This window comes from Oncorhynchus keta, unplaced genomic scaffold (assembly GCF_023373465.1).
Source record: "Oncorhynchus keta strain PuntledgeMale-10-30-2019 unplaced genomic scaffold, Oket_V2 Un_contig_1696_pilon_pilon, whole genome shotgun sequence".
Lineage (NCBI taxonomy): Eukaryota > Metazoa > Chordata > Actinopteri > Salmoniformes > Salmonidae > Oncorhynchus > Oncorhynchus keta.
The window spans coordinates 29453-51817 of record NW_026280215.1 but is presented as its reverse complement, the minus strand read 5'-3'; the positions used below and the strand labels follow the sequence as shown (position 1 = coordinate 51817).

General features: G+C 36.4%; 1 protein-coding gene and 1 long non-coding RNA gene across 2 annotated transcripts in view; one reads left to right on the top strand and one right to left on the bottom strand.

Annotated features, from left to right (window-relative positions):
- Positions 1 to 338: 338 nt before the first annotated feature.
- Positions 339 to 22365, top strand: part of LOC127919548 (NACHT, LRR and PYD domains-containing protein 12-like) — a 42383-nt gene continuing 20356 nt past the window's right edge. The window contains 4 exon segments of the mRNA XM_052503289.1: positions 339 to 558; positions 1639 to 1672; positions 2000 to 2105; positions 12377 to 12454. The gene's annotated coding sequence lies outside the window, so the exon portion shown is untranslated.
- LOC127919549 (uncharacterized) lies at positions 15023 to 22071 on the bottom strand. The gene is made up of 7 exons (XR_008103275.1): positions 21759 to 22071; positions 21479 to 21644; positions 18695 to 20135; positions 17674 to 18232; positions 17212 to 17267; positions 15657 to 15717; positions 15023 to 15223 (listed from the first exon to the last, which is right to left on the bottom strand). It is a non-coding gene; the product is annotated as an uncharacterized LOC127919549 (long non-coding RNA).

Here is a 22365-nt window from a genome sequence, read left to right as displayed (position 1 = left end):
ATGCTACCCCTGGGGGGAGAGGAGCTGCTACCCCTGGGGGGAGAGGAGATGCTACCCCTGGGGAGAGAGAGGAGCTGCTACCAGGAGAGACTGTGACCCTGCTCGGGAAGAGCTTAACGATTGGTGAGTGTTGGGGCATGTTTGGCAGGATCTTCAGTGACAAAGACTGCTCAACTTGCTGATTTCTCACAATATGCCAGGGTCGTCTCAGTCACCAGGTCTTAACCCAATTCAACACTTACGGGAGGTTCTGGAGAGGCGCCATCATCAAAACATAAATACATGGAATTTGTCGTGGAAGAATGTCACATACCTCCAATAGAGTTCCAGACACTTGTAGAATGTATGCCAAGGCATATCGTAAGAGCTATAAAGAGAGAGGGAGTGTTAGAGAGATTTGTAAGTCGCTCTGGATAAGAGCGTCTGCTAAATGACTTAAATGTAATGTAAATGTAAACAGGCAGAACCTGATATGTAAATGAGTAGAGCAAATGAAAGTAACTTTCTACTACCGAATGATCATTCCAGACTCTGCTTCTGTTGAGAGAGAAATATAAGGTATGACGACAATTGTAATGGTTATTCATATAGTTGATGATATTGTTATGTGTATTAATACAGTTGATGATATTGTTATGTGTATTAATATAGTTGATGATATTGTTATGTTTATTAATACAGTTGATGATATTGTTATGTTTATTAATACAGTTGATGATATTGTTATGTTTATTAATATAGTTGATGATATTGTTATGTGTATTAATACAGTTGATGATATTGTTATGTTTATTAATATAGTTGATGATATTGTTATGTTTATTTATATAGATGGTGATATTGTTATGTGTATTCATAGAATTTATGTTATTGTCTACTATATGAATACACATAACAATACCATCAACTATATTAATAAACATAACAATATCATCAACTATATGAATACACATAACAATATCATCAACTATATGGATACACATAACAATATCATCAACTATATGGATACACATAACAATACCATTCATGTAGTTGATGATATTATGTTTTCATATAGTTGATGATATTGTTATGTGTATTAATATAGTTGACTAACAAGAACTTACACTTCCTCAAAACAGATTGTTTGCATTCATTAGTGACCACTGTAGCAAAACATTTGGCAACGGATACCTTTCAGGTCACATTGTAGAGCATTTAGAGTAAACTGTTTATGCAACGTTGCAAAACTGTTGGATGCGGTGTAAACTATTGAATAGGGCCCAGGTAGTAGCCTATAACCCGGCTGTTGATGCCTGCCTGATGGTGAAACATGAACGTAACCTGAGAGGTATACTATGATGCAATCTAGACATACTGGTTTTCTGAAGCTAGCCGGCTTCAGTTATCTTCACATTCCAGGTTAGGCCTCATCCATCAGAATATACAGAGTGCTAGTCATCAGGAAGGTGTTCTCTCAGCAGAACGGAACATATCTCAATGACTTGACATGTTCTGGTTGTGAATTCCGGCTACAAGGTGACAATCCTGCCAGTGATTATTGTAAAATGTGTAGAGAAATGAAACATATGTTGTTATTTTAGTATAGTGAATGGAAGTTAAACACTCAGACCTAACAGTCTATTTCTTCTGGGACAGGTATGTGTATGTGACAAATAAAGTTTGATTTGAGGTACGTGTCAGTTTAATCATACAAAATTGCTTCATTGTTAAAAACTCAATCATTTGATCATCCTGTTGCATGATACCTAAGACTTGTAGTGTATTTGAGATTTTAAAAGGCTTCTGAAGTTTGTAATTTCCACTTTTCCACTTTAAAAATGTTAATGAATTCTAATCCAAATAATATTCCTGCGGTGGAAACTGGCTCAAATTTAGATCCTACATCTGTAGAAATATATCTGTCTTTAAAGTACATGGCTATATCAGGAGGACAGGATTCTCCTTTGACCATTCTTGTTTGACCATTTTACATATTTTTTAATCTACTGTTGTTTAGGCTTGTTGATTGAGTTCCCTATGAGAAGCTACTTCATCTGCAAGAAAACAGCTGTCCGCACCTGTAACTGGTAGAAGTTATGTGAACTCCTCATATGACATTCAGAGTAAGTGTGAAGCCTACGCAGTTACAAAATGGCTGTTCGAACTGTGGTGCACATTTCTGGGCAACATTAGAAGTCAGATGAATGTGTTGATTTAAAGGAAAGATGGGCAGACTGGTAGGTCTGGGCGACATACAAACTATTATCAAGTGATAAAGTTAGGTCTCTGTCAGACATTCAATAGACAGAGTGGGCTTGAGATATGGTCCTACATCATGCTGACCAACCTGGGCTCAGTTTCCCGATAGCGATGGAACTTAGGCTTTAAAGATGCATATTTCCTACAACGGCTACAGATGTAACATGCGTTTCCCAAAACATCATGCAAAGTGGGTCATTGAGGTGTGGCAATACTGATAGGATGGAAAGAAAGGCAACGCTGCTCTAGGAGCAACTTTCCATTCAAGGAGAAATGCTCATTAACAGGGATGTATAAATTTGTACACAACATGTGGGAGAAATAAGCTTTTTGTGCATATGGATAATTTATGGAAACTTTTATTTCAGCTCACTTCTATTTTTTTAAAAATCTGCATTGTTGGTTAAGTGCTTGTAAGTATGTGTTTCATGATAAGGTCTACCTACACCTGTTGTATTCGGTGTATGTGAATAAAAATGTTTTATTTGAAACATGGGACCACCATTTAAAAAATGTTTTTATTTTTTATCAGTGTCGATATGTCACCTTCATAGTAGGTGGACTGATAGTTCAGGGCGCAGAGCCACATGGCAGAGGAAGCTCTCCTGAAATCATAGCACACTTGTATTCAATCTTGAGACGGCATATTTAGAATTGTTTTCCTTTGTCTCAAACAGTGATTGTAAGTTAAATGGCTCTTGTAGTTACTGGTAGTTATCAAATTATGGATCCCAAGTTTTTGTTATGTAAAAGTGAGTTGAAAAGTTTAATTCAAACCCAAAGCAAAGTTGACAAGCCGTTACCACGTGATAAATTACATACAAAGCTGAGTTAGATCTGCCAGTGGACCCCGATATGGCTTCCATAACATCGACTTCTGCTGGACACTACTTACAGGCTAAGTCTAGATATTCTCCTCCATTTCCTCTGCTGGACACTACTTACAGGCTAAGTCTAGATATTCTCCTCCATTTCCTCTGCTGGACTACCTACAGGCTAAGTCTAGATATTCTCCTCCATTTCCTCTGCTGGACTACCTACAGGCTAAGTCTAGATATTCTCCTCCATTTCCCTCTGCTGGACACTACTTACAGGCTAAGTCTAGATATTCTCCTCCATTTCCTCTGCCGGACACTACTTACAGGCTAAGTCTAGATATTCTCCTCCATTTCCTCTGCTGGACACTACTTACAGGCTAAGTCTAGATATTCTCCTCCATTTCCTCTGCGGGACACTACTTACAGGTTAAGTCTAGATATTCTCCTCCATTTCCTCTGCGGGACGCTACTTACAGGCTAAGTCTAGATATTCTCCTCCATTTCCTCTGCTGGACACTACTTACAGGCTAAGTCTAGATATTCTCCTCCATTTCCTCTGCCGGACACTACTTACAGGCTAAGTCTAGATATTCTCCTCCATTTCCCTCTGCTGGACACTACTTACAGGCTAAGTCTAGATATTCTCCTCCATTTCCTCTGCCGGACACTACTTACAGGCTAAGTCTAGATATTCTCCTCCATTTCCTCTGCTGGACACTACTTACAGGCTAAGTCTAGATATTCTCCTCCATTTCCTCTGCTGGACTACCTACAGGCTAAGTCTAGATATTCTCCTCTATTTCCTCTGCCGGACACTACTTACAGGCTAAGTCTAGATATTCTCCTCCATTTCCTCTGCTGGACACTACTTACAGGCTAAGTCTAGATATTCTCCTCCATTTCCTCTGCGGGACACTACTTACAGGCTAAGTCTAGATATTCTCCTCCATTTCCTCTGCGGGACGCTACTTACAGGCTAAGTCTAGATATTCTCCTCCATTTCCTCTGCTGGACACTACTTACAGGCTAAGTCTAGATATTCTCCTCCATTTCCTCTGCGGGACACTACTTACAGGCTAAGTCTAGATATTCTCCTCCATTTCCTCTGCGGGACGCTACTTACAGGCTAAGTCTAGATATTCTCCTCCATTTCCTCTGCTGGACACTACTTACAGTCTTATTCTAGATATTCTCCTCCATTTCCTCTGCTGGACTACCTACAGGCTAAGTCTAGATATTCTCCTCTATTTCCTCTGCCGGACACTACTTACAGGCTAAGTCTAGATATTCTCCTCCATTTCCTCTGCTGGACTACCTACAGGCTAAGTCTAGATATTCTCCTCCATTTCCTCTGGTGGACTACCTACAGGCTAAGTCTAGATATTCTCCTCCATTTCCCTCTGCTGGACACTACTTACAGGCTAAGTCTAGATATTCTCCTCCATTTCCCTCTGCTGGACACTACTTACAGGCTAAGTCTAGATATTCTCCTCCATTTCCTCTGCTGGACTACCTACAGGCTAAGTCTAGATATTCTCCTCTATTTCCTCTGCCGGACACTACTTACAGGCTAACTCTAGATATTCTCCTCCATTTCCTCTGCTGGACTACCTACAGGCTAAGTCTAGATATTCTCCTCCATTTCCTCTGCTGGACTACCTACAGGCTAAGTCTAGATATTCTCCTCCATTTCCCTCTGCTGGACACTACTTACAGGCTAAGTCTAGATATTCTCCTCCATTTCCTCTGCCGGACACTACTTACAGGCTAAGTCTAGATATTCTCCTCCATTTCCCTCTGCTGGACACTACTTACAGGCTAAGTCTAGATATTCTCCTCCATTTCCTCTGCCGGACACTACTTACAGGCTAAGTCTAGATATTCTCCTCCATTTCCTCTGCTGGACACTACTTACAGGCTAAGTCTAGATATTCTCCTCCATTTCCTCTGCTGGACTACCTACAGGCTAAGTCTAGATATTCTCCTCCATTTCCTCTGCCGGACACTACTTACAGGCTAAGTCTAGATATTCTCCTCCATTTCCTCTGCTGGACACTACTTACAGGCTAAGTCTAGATATTCTCCTCCATTTCCTCTGCGGGACACTACTTACAGGCTAAGTCTAGATATTCTCCTCCATTTCCTCTGCGGGACGCTACTTACAGGCTAAGTCTAGATATTCTCCTCCATTTCCTCTGCTGGACACTACTTACAGGCTAAGTCTAGATATTCTCCTCCATTTCCTCTGCCGGACACTACTTACAGGCTAAGTCTAGATATTCTCCTCCATTTCCTCTGCTGGACACTACTTACAGTCTAAGTCTAGATATTCTCCTCCATTTCCTCTGCTGGACACTACTTACAGTCTTATTCTAGATATTCTCCTCCATTTCCTCTGCTGGACTACCTACAGGCTAAGTCTAGATATTCTCCTCTATTTCCTCTGCCGGACACTACTTACAGGCTAAGTCTAGATATTCTCCTCCATTTCCTCTGCTGGACTACCTACAGGCTAAGTCTAGATATTCTCCTCCATTTCCTCTGGTGGACTACCTACAGGCTAAGTCTAGATATTCTCCTCCATTTCCCTCTGCTGGACACTACTTACAGGCTAAGTCTAGATATTCTCCTCCATTTCCCTCTGCTGGACACTACTTACAGGCTAAGTCTAGATATTCTCCTCCATTTCCTCTGCTGGACTACCTACAGGCTAAGTCTAGATATTCTCCTCTATTTCCTCTGCCGGACACTACTTACAGGCTAACTCTAGATATTCTCCTCCATTTCCTCTGCTGGACTACCTACAGGCTAAGTCTAGATATTCTCCTCCATTTCCTCTGCTGGACTACCTACAGGCTAAGTCTAGATATTCTCCTCCATTTCCCTCTGCTGGACACTACTTACAGGCTAAGTCTAGATATTCTCCTCCATTTCCCTCTGCTGGACACTACTTACAGGCTAAGTCTAGATATTCTCCTCCATTTCCTCTGCCGGACACTACTTACAGGCTAAGTCTAGATATTCTCCTCCATTTCCTCTGCTGGACTACCTACAGGCTAAGTCTAGATATTCTCCTCCATTTCCCTCTGCTGGACACTACTTACAGGCTAAGTCTAGATATTCTCCTCCATTTCCTCTGCTGGACACTACTTACAGGCTAAGTCTAGATATTCTCCTCCATTTCCTCTGCCGGACACTACTTACAGGCTAAGTCTAGATATTCTCCTCCATTTCCTCTGCCGGACACTACTTACAGGCTAAGTCTAGATATTCTCCTCCATTTCCTCTGCTGGACTACCTACAGTCTTAGTCTAGATATTCTCCTCCATTTCCTCTGCTGGACACTACTTACAGGCTAAGTCTAGATATTCTCCTCCATTTCCTCTGCCGGACACTACTTACAGGCTAAGTCTAGATATTCTCCTCCATTTCCTCTGCCGGACACTACTTACAGTCTAAGTCTAGATATTCTCCTCCATTTCCTCTGCTGGACACTACTTACAGGCTAAGTCTAGATATTCTCCTCCATTTCCTCTGCCGGACACTACTTACAGGCTAAGTCTAGATATTCTCCTCCATTTCCTCTGCTGGACACTACTTACAGGCTAAGTCTAGATATTCTCCTCCATTTCCTCTGCTGGACTACCTACAGTCTAAGTCTAGATATTCTCCTCTATTTCCTCTGCCGGACACTACTTACAGGCTAAGTCTAGATATTCTCCTCCATTTCCTCTGCTGGACACTACTTACAGGCTAAGTCTAGATATTCTCCTCCATTTCCTCTGCGGGACACTACTTACAGGCTAAGTCTAGATATTCTCCTCCATTTCCTCTGCGGGACGCTACTTACAGGCTAAGTCTAGATATTCTCCTCCATTTCCTCTGCTGGACACTACTTACAGGCTAAGTCTAGATATTCTCCTCCATTTCCTCTGCCGGACACTACTTACAGGCTAAGTCTAGATATTCTCCTCCATTTCCTCTGCTGGACACTACTTACAGTCTAAGTCTAGATATTCTCCTCCATTTCCTCTGCTGGACACTACTTACAGTCTTATTCTAGATATTCTCCTCCATTTCCTCTGCTGGACTACCTACAGGCTAAGTCTAGATATTCTCCTCTATTTCCTCTGCCGGACACTACTTACAGGCTAAGTCTAGATATTCTCCTCCATTTCCTCTGCTGGACTACCTACAGGCTAAGTCTAGATATTCTCCTCCATTTCCTCTGCTGGACTACCTACAGGCTAAGTCTAGATATTCTCCTCCATTTCCCTCTGCTGGACACTACTTACAGGCTAAGTCTAGATATTCTCCTCCATTTCCCTCTGCTGGACACTACTTACAGGCTAAGTCTAGATATTCTCCTCCATTTCCTCTGCTGGACTACCTACAGGCTAAGTCTAGATATTCTCCTCTATTTCCTCTGCCGGACACTACTTACAGGCTAAGTCTAGATATTCTCCTCCATTTCCTCTGCTGGACTACCTACAGGCTAAGTCTAGATATTCTCCTCCATTTCCTCTGCTGGACTACCTACAGGCTAAGTCTAGATATTCTCCTCCATTTCCTCTGCTGGACACTACTTACAGGCTAAGTCTAGATATTCTCCTCCATTTCCTCTGCTGGACACTACTTACAGGCTAAGTCTAGATATTCTCCTCCATTTCCTCTGCTGGACACTACTTACAGGCTAAGTCTAGATATTCTCCTCCATTTCCTCTGCTGGACTACCTACAGGCTAAGTCTAGATATTCTCCTCCATTTCCCTCTGCTGGACACTACTTACAGTCTTATTCTAGATATTCTCCTCTATTTCCTCTGCTGGACACTACTTACAGGCTAAGTCTAGATATTCTTCTCCATTTCCTCTGCTGGACACTACTTACAGGCTAAGTCTAGATATTCTCCTCCATTTCCTCTGCTGGACTACCTACAGTCTTAGTCTAGATATTCTCCTCCATTTCCTCTGCTGGACACTACTTACAGGCTAAGTCTAGATATTCTCCTCCATTTCCTCTGCCGGACACTACTTACAGGCTAAGTCTAGATATTCTTCTCCATTTCCTCTGCGGGACACTACTTACAGGCTAAGTCTAGATATTCTCCTCCATTTCCTCTGCTGGACACTACTTACAGGCTAAGTCTAGATATTCTCCTCCATTTCCTCTGCCGGACACTACTTACAGGCTAAGTCTAGATATTCTCCTCCATTTCCTCTGCTGGACACTACTTACAGGCTAAGTCTAGATATTCTCCTCCATTTCCTCTGCCGGACACTACTTACAGGCTAAGTCTAGATATTCTCCTCCATTTCCTCTGCCGGACACTACTTACAGGCTAAGTCTAGATATTCTCCTCCATTTCCTCTGCTGGACACTACTTACAGGCTAAGTCTAGATATTCTCCTCCATTTCCTCTGCTGGACACTACTTACAGGCTAAGTCTAGATATTCTCCTCCATTTCCTCTGCCGGACACTACTTACAGGCTAAGTCTAGATATTCTCCTCCATTTCCTCTGCTGGACACTACTTACAGGCTAAGTCTAGATATTCTCCTCCATTTCCTCTGCGGGACACTACTTACAGTCTTAGTCTAGATATTCTCCTCCATTTCCTCTGCGGGACGCTACTTACAGTCTTAGTCTAGATATTCTCCTCCATTTCCTCTGCTGGACACTACTTACAGGCTAAGTCTAGATATTCTCCTCCATTTCCCTCTGCTGGACACTACTTACAGGCTAAGTCTAGATATTCTCCTCCATTTCCTCTGCTGCATACTAACCGCACTAACCATACTATTTGTGACGTGAATTGAGAATATAGTATGCTTATTGGTCATAGTATGGATATAATTAGTATGCCAAAAGTTCCCGGATGTCGTACTACATTCGCCAAAATACAAAGAATACATGCAGGGGACACTATTTCTATACTTTTCGGGCCCACAATTCTTCAGAAAATGGCAGTGGTTTCACAACGTTTTCAGATTTGAAGAAAATTCATGAAAATATGCAGCTGAAGTCTGATGAGAGCAGATACAAATTCATTGCTTTAACTAATTATGACAAATGTTAAGAAAATGTTGAGCAATGTAATAAAGTAATGACTTTTCAAATAAGTTAAGTTACACGTTATGTTGGCTGACAATTTGTTAGCTACACTATCCTTACGAATTGCATAGCATTACAGCAGTATGTACCTGTATGTTAGCTACTTACCTAACGTTGGCTACTAATACTGTACATCGAACTTGCCAGGCAGTACATCAACTATCTAACTAACTACTCAACGTTTATTGACTTGATTATTCACATCATTCTTAGCTAAGTGGTATAGTCGTTGTGCATTTCAATGGACATTGTTAATTCTGGCTATCTACTCTGATTTCAGAGCACTCTCACGCAGAATAACTGATACATTTACTAACACCACAGAGCCATTGAATATGGCCAGTGTCAGTAAACGTGGGCAAAAAAGAGTGTAGTTAAATTGTTGCTAGCAGCATTATTATTATATTATTATTATAGCAGCACAGTTACAGTCACCAACGCTCTGGATAACATTAAAATAGCCTAACCAGCTCTGCTAGGGTGAGTTAAAAAATGGTCAGAGTGAGGTGTTCTCTCATTTGTGTCTGGAAGTAGCTAGCCAACGTTAGCCAGTTAGCTTGGGTGCCTGACTGCCGTTGAAGGGATTTACGAGCACACTCCGGCACTCCAGATTGAATTTACGAACACCCCTGAAATCATAAAATGTTTAGCTAGTCATTTGTTATGATAGCAAACTAGCAAGAGATTGCATAGCAACAACATCAACTTCCGGTAGACGAGCAAAGTTCTAGTACGCTCAACTGAAAGGTTACTGTTCGTTTATAGTATAATAAAATTAACTAATAGTGATTATACAGTATGTTAGTATGGGTATTCGAACACAGCTTTAGTCTAGATGTTCTTCTCCATTTCTCACCTGACTGGTTGATAGAGGAATTTTAAATTCCCTTATGTTTTATTGTCAAAACCAATTAAATTCGCACTCATTTCTAATTCATGATAAGTTGTAAGTTTATCATTTGCATGAATTAGCAAGAGACCAGTCTTAAAAAACAATTTCAGCATTTATTCTTGATGAGTACTGACCCAAAATACAAAGAACATTACATTTTAAATCTGAAGAAGACATAAAATGACGTCATCAGTTACACCCCCTCTCCCAGTCTTACAATGGCGTAGTATTCGGTCCTGGAGATAGTTTCACTCCCCTCATAAACTACATTCCAACCTGCCTAAAGGATATACTTCTCTCTGCTAATGGAATCCAACCAAAACATTCTTATCTGTTTGAAGTACTATCTTATCCCTGCTTTAAAACTTTCCCAGGAGACACAGACACAATTAATTTCTGCTTACATTTTCAGTAACAGTACAATTAAGAACCCATACTTTTCAAATCATAATATAATAGTATTAGCATGAATGTTTCTAATCATTAATGTATACATAATTGACCATCTAAACTATATTTTCCTCTATCACTGGTGTCTCTGCCTATAGAGTCGTGAGTTTCTTGTCTTGTGGAGGCACAGGATCAAATCCCCCTATAGATATTTTGGAATAGTTTTCTTTGAAACACTGGCTACATTATATTTCAAACTTTTAAATAATGAGTTTCTGTAAACATAGACTGTTCGGGCTTTTATTTAACACCCTAAATCATGCAATTGAGCCACTGTCATTTTTAAATGTTTTGTTTGTAACAAAAGATCTAGTTTCGAAGTAACATTACCACGTTATCAGTGACGTTTGATCACATGCTTTTTCAAACCATGTGTTGCAAAATGTAGGAGATCCCACTAACTTCTCCCTGGTCAAGGTGCTTTTTTCGAAGCAAAGTCTCTTTCAAGCACTGACCTCTACTGAACACCTTATTTACACATTTAGTTCATGTCTTCCAGCTTGTAGAGACTGAATGGCTCAGCAGGTAGGGACAGGGATCTGGATCAGATATCAGCATAGGCACATGATAGGCACTAGATTGAATCCTGGCTATGGTTGGAAAAATGTTTATCTGTGAAACCACGCTATCTTCCTGTTGTTGTTTAAATAACTTGTTTTTATTTCGTGTAGCCTGTGATAATATGTTTTCTCTTCGGCATCCTAAATAATATCACGGATGCTTTTGGAAAAATTGTGAACATGGAGGCAAAAAGGATATGAACTAACAAAAACACCTATCCATTGTGCCACAACGTTTTGATGGATTCATTGGGAAAACAATTCTACATTAACATTGAACATGCTGATATTTATTCTTGACCAGAAGTTGTCCCGAATGTACACTGTGTTAAACACTCAGAGTAATGAACCATTTCTCAACACTATTTGGTGAAAGTCCCAAAGGGTTCTGAAAGCCTCGGTTTCCCATCACTAGTGGACAACCCATGTTTCGTCTCGGTTGTTGTTACTGACCAGTGGTGGTCGGTGCCATTCAACAGCGAACAAACCTTTTCAAGCCAAACCTTCATATCATGACCACTAACCACGACACACAGCCTACATCAATTGTCAAGTCATAGTCAACATAGCTACTAGAACTAACGTGTTAGTATAAGCCCACTACAATCATGCAGTACAGTGATAAGTCAGCAGCAAGCAGTTTAGCAGTTACACTGGCGAGCCCCGGTGACAACAAATTAATAGAGCCAAAAGCTTACCTTGACTTGGAAGACTTCCAGTGTTGGATAGCCATAGTTAGCTTTCTAAAATAGCACCCTTCTCTGTTTGAGCTGGGTGTTTGAGTAGGCTAAATTAGCTAGCTGCATTTGATGCTAGCTAAGTAAGTGAAGGTGAAAAAATATATACTATGAAATATACATAATTCTCTCTCACTCTCTCTCTCTTGCTTCGTCATTTTGGAAGAAATTAATTTGTTCAATACTGTTCAACTATTGTCTTTCTCTTTCTTTGAGTGAACTATTTACCACAATTTATGCTGAAAATTATAACTTTAATCTTTCACTATTTTTATTTTTATGAAATTCACTGAGGAGGGTAGACCTCCCCTTCCTCCTTTGAGGAGCCTCCACTATTAGTGACTCTTTGTTAGTTACCTCTTCTGTTTGAGCACCAATTTTTGTTATTTCTTGGTAGGGAACATAGCATTACCATGGAGAAGAGATATCAATCACAACTACATGTTCATGTGATTTCATTAAATCACCTGACTGTTTGGATATAATGAATAAAAGAGAACAATAGACATTCGATAATTAGTTGTCACCGTGTTAACCACAACCAACATGCTTGATCTCTGTTTAGGGGTCAGTGATCTAAAATGAGTCTGGGGCCCTGCTTCTAAAATGAGTCTCCTGGGGAACATGACACCAAAGCTAAGAGGTGAGATGAACATTTAAAAAAATAATTTTGGTTGGTGACTGTAACTGGTTTGGTTGGTGACTGTAACTGGTTTGGTTGGTGACTGCGTTGGTGACTGTAACTGGTTTGGTTGGTGACTGCTTGGTGACTGTAACTGGTTTGGTTGGTGACTGCTTGGTGACTGTAACTGGTTTGGTTGGTGACTGCTTGGTGACTGTAACTGGTTTGGTTGGTGACTGCTTGGTGACTGTAACTGGTTTGGTTGGTGACTGCTTGGTGACTGTAACTGGTTTGGTTGGTGACTGCTTGGTGACTGTAACTGGTTTGGTTGGTGACTGCTTGGTGACTGTAACTGGTTTGGTTGGTGACTGCTTGGTGACTGTAACTGGTTTGGTTGGTGACTGCGTTGGTGACTGTAACTGGTTTGGTTGGTGACTGCTTGGTGACTGTAACTGGTTTGGTTGGTGACTGCGTTGGTGACTGTAACTGGTTTGGTTGGTGACTGCTTGGTGACTGTAACTGGTTTGGTTGGTGACTGCTTGGTGACTGTAACTGTGCTGCTGGCAACAATTTAACTATGATTTTTTGCCAACGTTTACCGAGCGTTACGACATTGGGCAGTTATTGTGTTGAGCGTTAGGATATTGGGCAGTTATTGTGTTGAGCGTTAGGAAATTGGGCAGTTATTGTGTTGAGCGTTAGGAAATTGGGCTGTTATTGTGTTGAGCGTTAGGAAATTGGGCAGTTATTCTGCCCTCTGGCTCACTGAGACGAGAGCGTTCTAATAGTTTAAAACCATCTGCTATAATTTTCTCTCGAAACAGTTATTCAAGAAGATCGAAATTCGTAGGCTATTTGTGATTGAGAGCAATCAAATAATTTGCATGCAGATGCAGTTTCCCTCGTAAAACATGAATAATGACAGTGATGATGGCCTTGTAATTAGCTATGTCTAACTTGGTGTCTAAGGGTATTAGAAATATAAAAACAAATTAAGAAATGTTATTGTGGGCATAGGCAGACGTAGCATTTTATGCATCTTCTATAACATGGCTCTCCAATCCTGTTCCTGGAGAGCTACCATCCTGTAGGTTTTCATTCCAACTCAAAACTATCCCACCTGATTCAAATAATGAGTTGGTTTGTAAGATTAATCAGGTTAGCTGCAATTGGGGTTGTAGTGAAACCCTACAGGAGGGGAGCGCTGCAGGAACAGGGTTGGATGGGCTGGCTATTCAATAGGCTATATCTATCTGTACAAACTGGAGGAAAGTATGACGTAATTGACATATTTTTATTGCGCTCCCTCACCTAAAAAAAATACACCTCTGCTTATTTTGGGCTCCCGAGTGGCGCAGCGGTCTATTGCACTGCATCTCTGTGCTCGAGGCGTCACTACAGACCCTGGTTCGATCCGGCCGTGATCGGGAGTCCCATAGGGCGGCGCACAATTTTCCCAGCGTTATCCAGGTTACGGGAGGGTTTGGCCGGGGTAGGCCATCATTGAAAGTAAGAATGTGTTCTTAAACTGACTTGCCTAGTTAACTAAAGGTTAAATAAATGTATATTATCATGCCGAACGACCTGATGGCCTCCATTGGAAATATTCAGAAAAATATCAGGCCTAGGCTACATGCTCTGTCCTGCTACTGTTATGCCTATAACATTATGGGAACTGATCTGAACAGGTTGGTCATCTATGATATGTAGCTATAACCAAGGTATAGACCTCCATCTGCCTATAACGAACAATCTGCTATTATACATTATAAGGTAGTCTAGTTTACATAATATAACATCTACATATCACTAACAACCCACTACTATACATTATAACCTTGTCTAGTTTACATAATATAACATCTACATATCACTAACAACCCACTACTATACATTATAACCTTGTCTAGTTTACATAATATAACATCTACATATCACTAACAACCCACTACTATACATTATAACCTTGTCTAGTTTACATAATATAACATCTACATATCACTAACAACCCACTACTATACATTATAACCTTGTCTAGTTTACATAATATAACATCTACATATCACTAACAACCCACTACTATACATTATAACCTTGTCTAGTTTACATAATATAACATCTACATATCACTAACAACCCACTACTATACATTATAACCTTGTCTAGTTTACATAATATAACATCTCTTACTTATTGCAAAAAGCCTTTCTGAATAGATCAATCATGCCCATTTTATCCCTTATGTCCACATTCTCAGATACGTTTAGAAATGAACCGATTGAAAGACAATAAATAGCCTACTTTTAATGAATAAAAATAAGTGTGAGACATGGCCTTGTGTTTCCCCACTGTCTAGAACTACCTTAACAAACAGTGACTATTATTATTATTATTGTTGCACTGTCTAGAACTACCTTAACAAACAGTGACTATTATTATTATTATTATTGCTGCACTGTCTAGAACTACCTTAACAAACAGTGACTTATTATTATTATTATTGTTGCTGCACTGTCTAGAACTACCTTAACAAACAGTGACTATTATTATTATTATTATTATTATTATTATTATTATTATTATTATTATTATTATTATTGTTGCTGTACTGTCTAGAACTACCTTAACAAACAGTGACTTATTATTATTATTGTTGCTGCACTGTCTATAACTACCTTAACAAACAGTGACTTATTATTATTATTATTATTGTTGCTGCACTGTCTAGAACTACCTTAACAAACAGTGACTTATTATTATTATTATTGTTGCTGCACTGTCTATAACTACCTTAACAAACAGTGACTTATTATTATTATTATTATTGTTGCTGCACTGTCTAGAACTACCTTAACAAACAGTGACTTATTATTATTATTATTGTTGCTGCACTGTCTATAACTACCTTAACAAACAGTGACTATTATTATTATTATTATTATTATTATTGTTGCTGCACTGTCTATAACTACCTTAACAAACAGTGACTTATTATTATTATTATTGTTGCTGTACTGTCTAGAACTACCTTAACAAACAGTGACTTATTATTATTATTATTATTATTATTGTTGCTGCACTGTCTAGAACTACCTTAACAAACAGTGACTTATTATTATTATTATTATTATTATTGTTGCTGCACTGTCTAGAACTACCTTAACAAACAGTGACTTATTATTATTATTATTATTATTATTGTTGCTGCACTGTCTAGAACTACCTTAACAAACAGTGACTATTATTATTATTATTATTATTGTTGCTGCACTGTCTAGAACTACCTTAACAAACAGTGACTTATTATTATTGTTATTGTTGCTGTACTGTCTAGAACTACCTTAACAAACAGTGACTATTATTATTATTATTATTATTGTTGCTGCACTGTCTAGAACTACCTTAACAAACAGTGACTATTATTATTATTATTGTTATTGTTGCTGCACTGTCTAGAACTACCTTAACAAACAGTGACTATTATTATTATTATTGTTATTGTTGCTGTACTGTCTAGAACTACCTTAACAAACAGTGACTATTATTATTATTATTGTTGTTGCTGCACTGTCTAGAACTACCTTAACAAACAGTGACTATTATTATTATTATTGTTATTGTTGCTGTACTGTCTAGAACTACCTTAACAAACAGTGACTATTATTATTATTATTGTTGTTGCTGCACTGTCTAGAACTACCTTAACAAACAGTGACTATTATTATTATTATTGTTATTGTTGCTGTACTGTCTAGAACTACCTTAACAAACAGTGACTATTATTATTATTATTGTTGTTGCTGCACTGTCTAGAACTACCTTAACAAACAGTGACTATTATTATTATTATTGTTATTGTTGCTGTACTGTCTAGAACTACCTTAACAAACAGTGACTATTATTATTATTATTATTATTATTATTGTTGCTGCACTGTCTAGAACTACCTTAACAAACAGTGACTATTATTATTATTATTATTATTATTATTGTTGCTGCACTGTCTAGAACTACCTTAACAAACAGTGACTATTATTATTATTATTGTTATTGTTGCTGTACTGTCTAGAACTACCTTAACAAACAGTGACTATTATTATTATTATTGTTATTGTTGCTGCACTGTCTAGAACTACCTTAACAAACAGTGACTTATTATTATTATTATTGTTATTGTTGCTGCACTGTCTAGAACTACCTTAACAAACAGTGACTATTATTATTATTATTGTTATTGTTGCTGTACTGTCTAGAACTACCTTAACAAACAGTGACTATTATTATTATTATTGTTATTGTTGCTGTACTGTCTAGAACTACCTTAACAAACAGTGACTATTATTATTATTATTGTTATTGTTGCTGCACTGTCTAGAACTACCTTAACAAACAGTGACTATTATTATTATTATTGTTATTGTTGCTGCACTGTCTAGAACTACCTTAACAAACAGTGACTTATTATTATTATTATTGTTGCTGTACTGTCTATAACTACCTTAACAAACAGTGACTTATTATTATTGTTATTGTTGCTGCACTGTCTAGAACTACCTTAACAAACAGTGACTTATTATTATTATTATTGTTGCTGTACTGTCTAGAACTACCTTAACAAACAGTGACTTATTATTATTATTATTGTTGCTGTACTGTCTATAACTACCTTAACAAACAGTGACTTATTATTATTGTTATTGTTGCTGCACTGTCTAGAACTACCTTAACAAACAGTGACTTATTATTATTATTATTGTTGCTGTACTGTCTAGAACTACCTTAACAAACAGTGACTTATTATTATTATTATTGTTGCTGCACTGTCTAGAACTACCTTAACAAACAGTGACTATTATTATTATTATTATTGCTGCACTGTCTAGAACTACCTTAACAAACAGTGACTTATTATTATTGTTATTGTTGCTGCACTGTCTAGAACTACCTTAACAAACAGTGACTTATTATTATTATTATTGTTATTGTTGCTGCACTGTCTAGAACTACCTTAACAAACAGTGACTATTATTATTGTTATTGTTGCTGTACTGTCTAGAACTACCTTAACAAACAGTGACTTATTATTATTGTTATTGTTGCTGTACTGTCTAGAACTACCTTAACAAACAGTGACTATTATTATTATTATTGTTATTGTTGCTGCACTGTCTAGAACTACCTTAACAAACAGTGACTATTATTATTATTATTGTTATTGTTGCTGCACTGTCTAGAACTACCTTAACAAACAGTGACTTATTATTATTATTATTGTTGCTGTACTGTCTATAACTACCTTAACAAACAGTGACTTATTATTATTGTTATTGTTGCTGCACTGTCTAGAACTACCTTAACAAACAGTGACTTATTATTATTATTATTGTTGCTGTACTGTCTAGAACTACCTTAACAAACAGTGACTTATTATTATTATTATTGTTGCTGTACTGTCTATAACTACCTTAACAAACAGTGACTTATTATTATTGTTATTGTTGCTGCACTGTCTAGAACTACCTTAACAAACAGTGACTTATTATTATTATTATTGTTGCTGTACTGTCTAGAACTACCTTAACAAACAGTGACTTATTATTATTATTATTGTTGCTGCACTGTCTAGAACTACCTTAACAAACAGTGACTATTATTATTATTATTATTGCTGCACTGTCTAGAACTACCTTAACAAACAGTGACTTATTATTATTGTTATTGTTGCTGCACTGTCTAGAACTACCTTAACAAACAGTGACTTATTATTATTATTATTGTTGCTGTACTGTCTAGAACTACCTTAACAAACAGTGACTTATTATTATTATTATTGTTGCTGTACTGTCTATAACTACCTTAACAAACAGTGACTTATTATTATTGTTATTGTTGCTGCACTGTCTAGAACTACCTTAACAAACAGTGACTTATTATTATTATTATTGTTGCTGTACTGTCTAGAACTACCTTAACAAACAGTGACTTATTATTATTATTATTGTTGCTGCACTGTCTAGAACTACCTTAACAAACAGTGACTATTATTATTATTATTATTGCTGCACTGTCTAGAACTACCTTAACAAACAGTGACTATTATTATTATTATTGTTATTGTTGCTGTACTGTCTAGAACTACCTTAACAAACAGTGACTATTATTATTATTATTATTATTGTTGCTGTACTGTCTAGAACTACCTTAACAAACAGTGACTATTATTATTATTATTGTTATTGTTGCTGTACTGTCTAGAACTACCTTAACAAACAGTGACTTATTATTATTATTATTGTTGCTGCACTGTCTAGAACTACCTTAACAAACAGTGACTATTATTATTATTATTATTGCTGCACTGTCTAGAACTACCTTAACAAACAGTGACTATTATTATTATTATTATTATTATTGCTGCACTGTCTAGAACTACCTTAACAAACAGTGACTATTATTATTATTATTATTGCTGCACTGTCTAGAACTACCTTAACAAACAGTGACTATTATTATTATTATTATTGCTGCACTGTCTAGAACTACCTTAACAAACAGTGACTATTATTATTATTATTATTATTATTGCTGCACTGTCTAGAACTACCTTAACAAACAGTGACTATTATTATTATTATTATTGCTGCACTGTCTAGAACTACCTTAACAAACAGTGACTATTATTATTATTATTATTGCTGCACTGTCTAGAACTACCTTAACAAACAGTGACTATTATTATTATTATTATTATTATTGCTGCACTGTCTAGAACTACCTTAACAAACAGTGACTATTATTATTATTATTATTGCTGCACTGTCTAGAACTACCTTAACAAACAGTGACTATTATTATTATTATTATTGCTGCACTGTCTAGAACTACCTTAACAAACAGTGACTATTATTATTATTATTATTATTATTGCTGCACTGTCTAGAACTACCTTAACAAACAGTGACTATTATTATTATTATTATTGCTGCACTGTCTAGAACTACCTTAACAAACAGTGACTATTATTATTATTATTATTGCTGCACTGTCTAGAACTACCTTAACAAACAGTGACTATTATTATTATTATTATTGCTGCACTGTCTAGAACTACCTTAACAAACAGTGACTATTATTATTATTATTATTATTATTGCTGCACTGTCTAGAACTACCTTAACAAACAGTGACTATTATTATTATTATTATTGCTGCACTGTCTAGAACTACCTTAACAAACAGTGACTATTATTATTATTATTATTGCTGCACTGTCTAGAACTACCTTAACAAACAGTGACTATTATTATTATTATTATTATTATTGCTGCACTGTCTAGAACTACCTTAACAAACAGTGACTATTATTATTATTATTATTGCTGCACTGTCTAGAACTACCTTAACAAACAGTGACTATTATTATTATTATTATTATTATTGCTGCACTGTCTAGAACTACCTTAACAAACAGTGACTATTATTATTATTATTGTTATTGTTGCTGTACTGTCTAGAACTACCTTAACAAACAGTGACTTATTATTATTATTATTATTATTATTGTTGCTGCACTGTCTAGAACTACCTTAACAAACAGTGACTTATTATTATTATTATTGTTGCTGTACTGTCTAGAACTACCTTAACAAACAGTGACTATTATTATTATTATTATTATTGTTGCTGCACTGTCTAGAACTACCTTAACAAACAGTGACTATTATTATTATTATTATTATTATTATTGTTGCTGTACTGTCTAGAACTACCTTAACAAACAGTGACTTATTATTATTATTATTGTTATTGTTGCTGCACTGTCTAGAACTACCTTAACAAACAGTGACTATTATTATTATTATTATTATTATTATTGTTGCTGTACTGTCTAGAACTACCTTAACAAACAGTGACTATTATTATTATTATTATTATTATTATTGTTGCTGTACTGTCTAGAACTACCTTAACAAACAGTGACTATTATTATTATTATTGTTATTGTTGCTGCACTGTCTAGAACTACCTTAACAAACAGTGACTATTATTATTATTATTATTATTATTATTGTTGCTGTACTGTCTAGAACTACCTTAACAAACAGTGACTTATTATTATTATTATTATTATTATTATTGTTGCTGTACTGTCTAGAACTACCTTAACAAACAGTGACTATTATTATTATTATTATTATTATTATTGTTGCTGTACTGTCTAGAACTACCTTAACAAACAGTGACTTATTATTATTATTATTATTATTATTGTTGCTGCACTGTCTAGAACTACCTTAACAAACAGTGACTTATTATTATTATTATTGTTGCTGTACTGTCTAGAACTACCTTAACAAACAGTGACTTATTATTATTATTATTATTATTATTGTTGCTGCACTGTCTAGAACTACCTTAACAAACAGTGACTTATTATTATTATTATTGTTGCTGTACTGTCTAGAACTACCTTAACAAACAGTGACTATTATTATTATTATTATTGCTGCACTGTCTAGAACTACCTTAACAAACAGTGACTATTATTATTATTATTGTTGCTGCACTGTCTAGAACTACCTTAACAAACAGTGACTTATTATTATTGTTATTGTTGCTGCACTGTCTATAACTACCTTAACAAACAGTGACTATTATTATTATTATTATTATTATTATTGTTGCTGCACTGTCTATAACTACCTTAACAAACAGTGACTTATTATTATTATTATTATTGTTGCTGCACTGTCTAGAACTACCTTAACAAACAGTGACTATTATTATTATTATTATTATTATTATTGTTGCTGCACTGTCTATAACTACCTTAACAAACAGTGACTTATTATTATTATTATTATTGTTGCTGCACTGTCTATAACTACCTTAACAGTGACTATTATTATTATTATTATTGTTGCTGCACTGTCTATAACTACCTTAACAAACAGTAACTATTATTATTATTGTTGCTGCACTGTCTATAACTACCTTAACAGTGACTATTATTATTATTATTGTTGCTGCACTGTCTAGAACTACCTTAACAAACAGTGACTATTATTATTATTATTGTTGCTGCACTGTCTATAACTACCTTAACAAACAGTGACTTATTATTATTATTATTGTTGCTGCACTGTCTATAACTACCTTAACAAACAGTGACTATTATTATTATTATTGTTGCTGCACTGTCTAGAACTACCTTAACAAACAGTGACTATTATTATTATTATTATTGTTGCTGCACTGTCTATAACTACCTTAACAAACAGTGACTTATTATTATTATTATTGTTGCTGCACTGTCTATAACTACCTTAACAAACAGTGACTATTATTATTATTATTGTTGCTGCACTGTCTAGAACTACCTTAACAAACAGTGACTATTATTATTATTATTATTGTTGCTGCACTGTCTATAACTACCTTAACAAACAGTGACTTATTATTATTATTATTGTTGCTGCACTGTCTAGAACTACCTTAACAAACAGTGACTATTATTATTATTATTATTATTGTTGCTGTACTGTCTAGAACTACCTTAACAGTGACTATTATTATTATTATTATTGTTGCTGCACTGTCTAGAACTACCTTAACAGTGACTATTATTATTATTATTGTTGTTGCTGCACTGTCTAGAACTACCTTAACAAACAGTGACTATTATTATTATTATTGTTGTTGCTGCACTGTCTAGAACTACCTTAACAAACAGTGACTATTATTATTATTATTGACAGTTACCATGGAGAAGAGATGTCATAACTACATGTTAATGTGATTGAATTAAATCACCTGACTGTTTCAATATGTCTGTTAGTAAATGTTTTGTTTCTCAAAGAGATAATGAATACATTAGATTAATTGACATTCAAGAATTGTTGTCAGTGTTTTAACCACAACCAACATGCTGG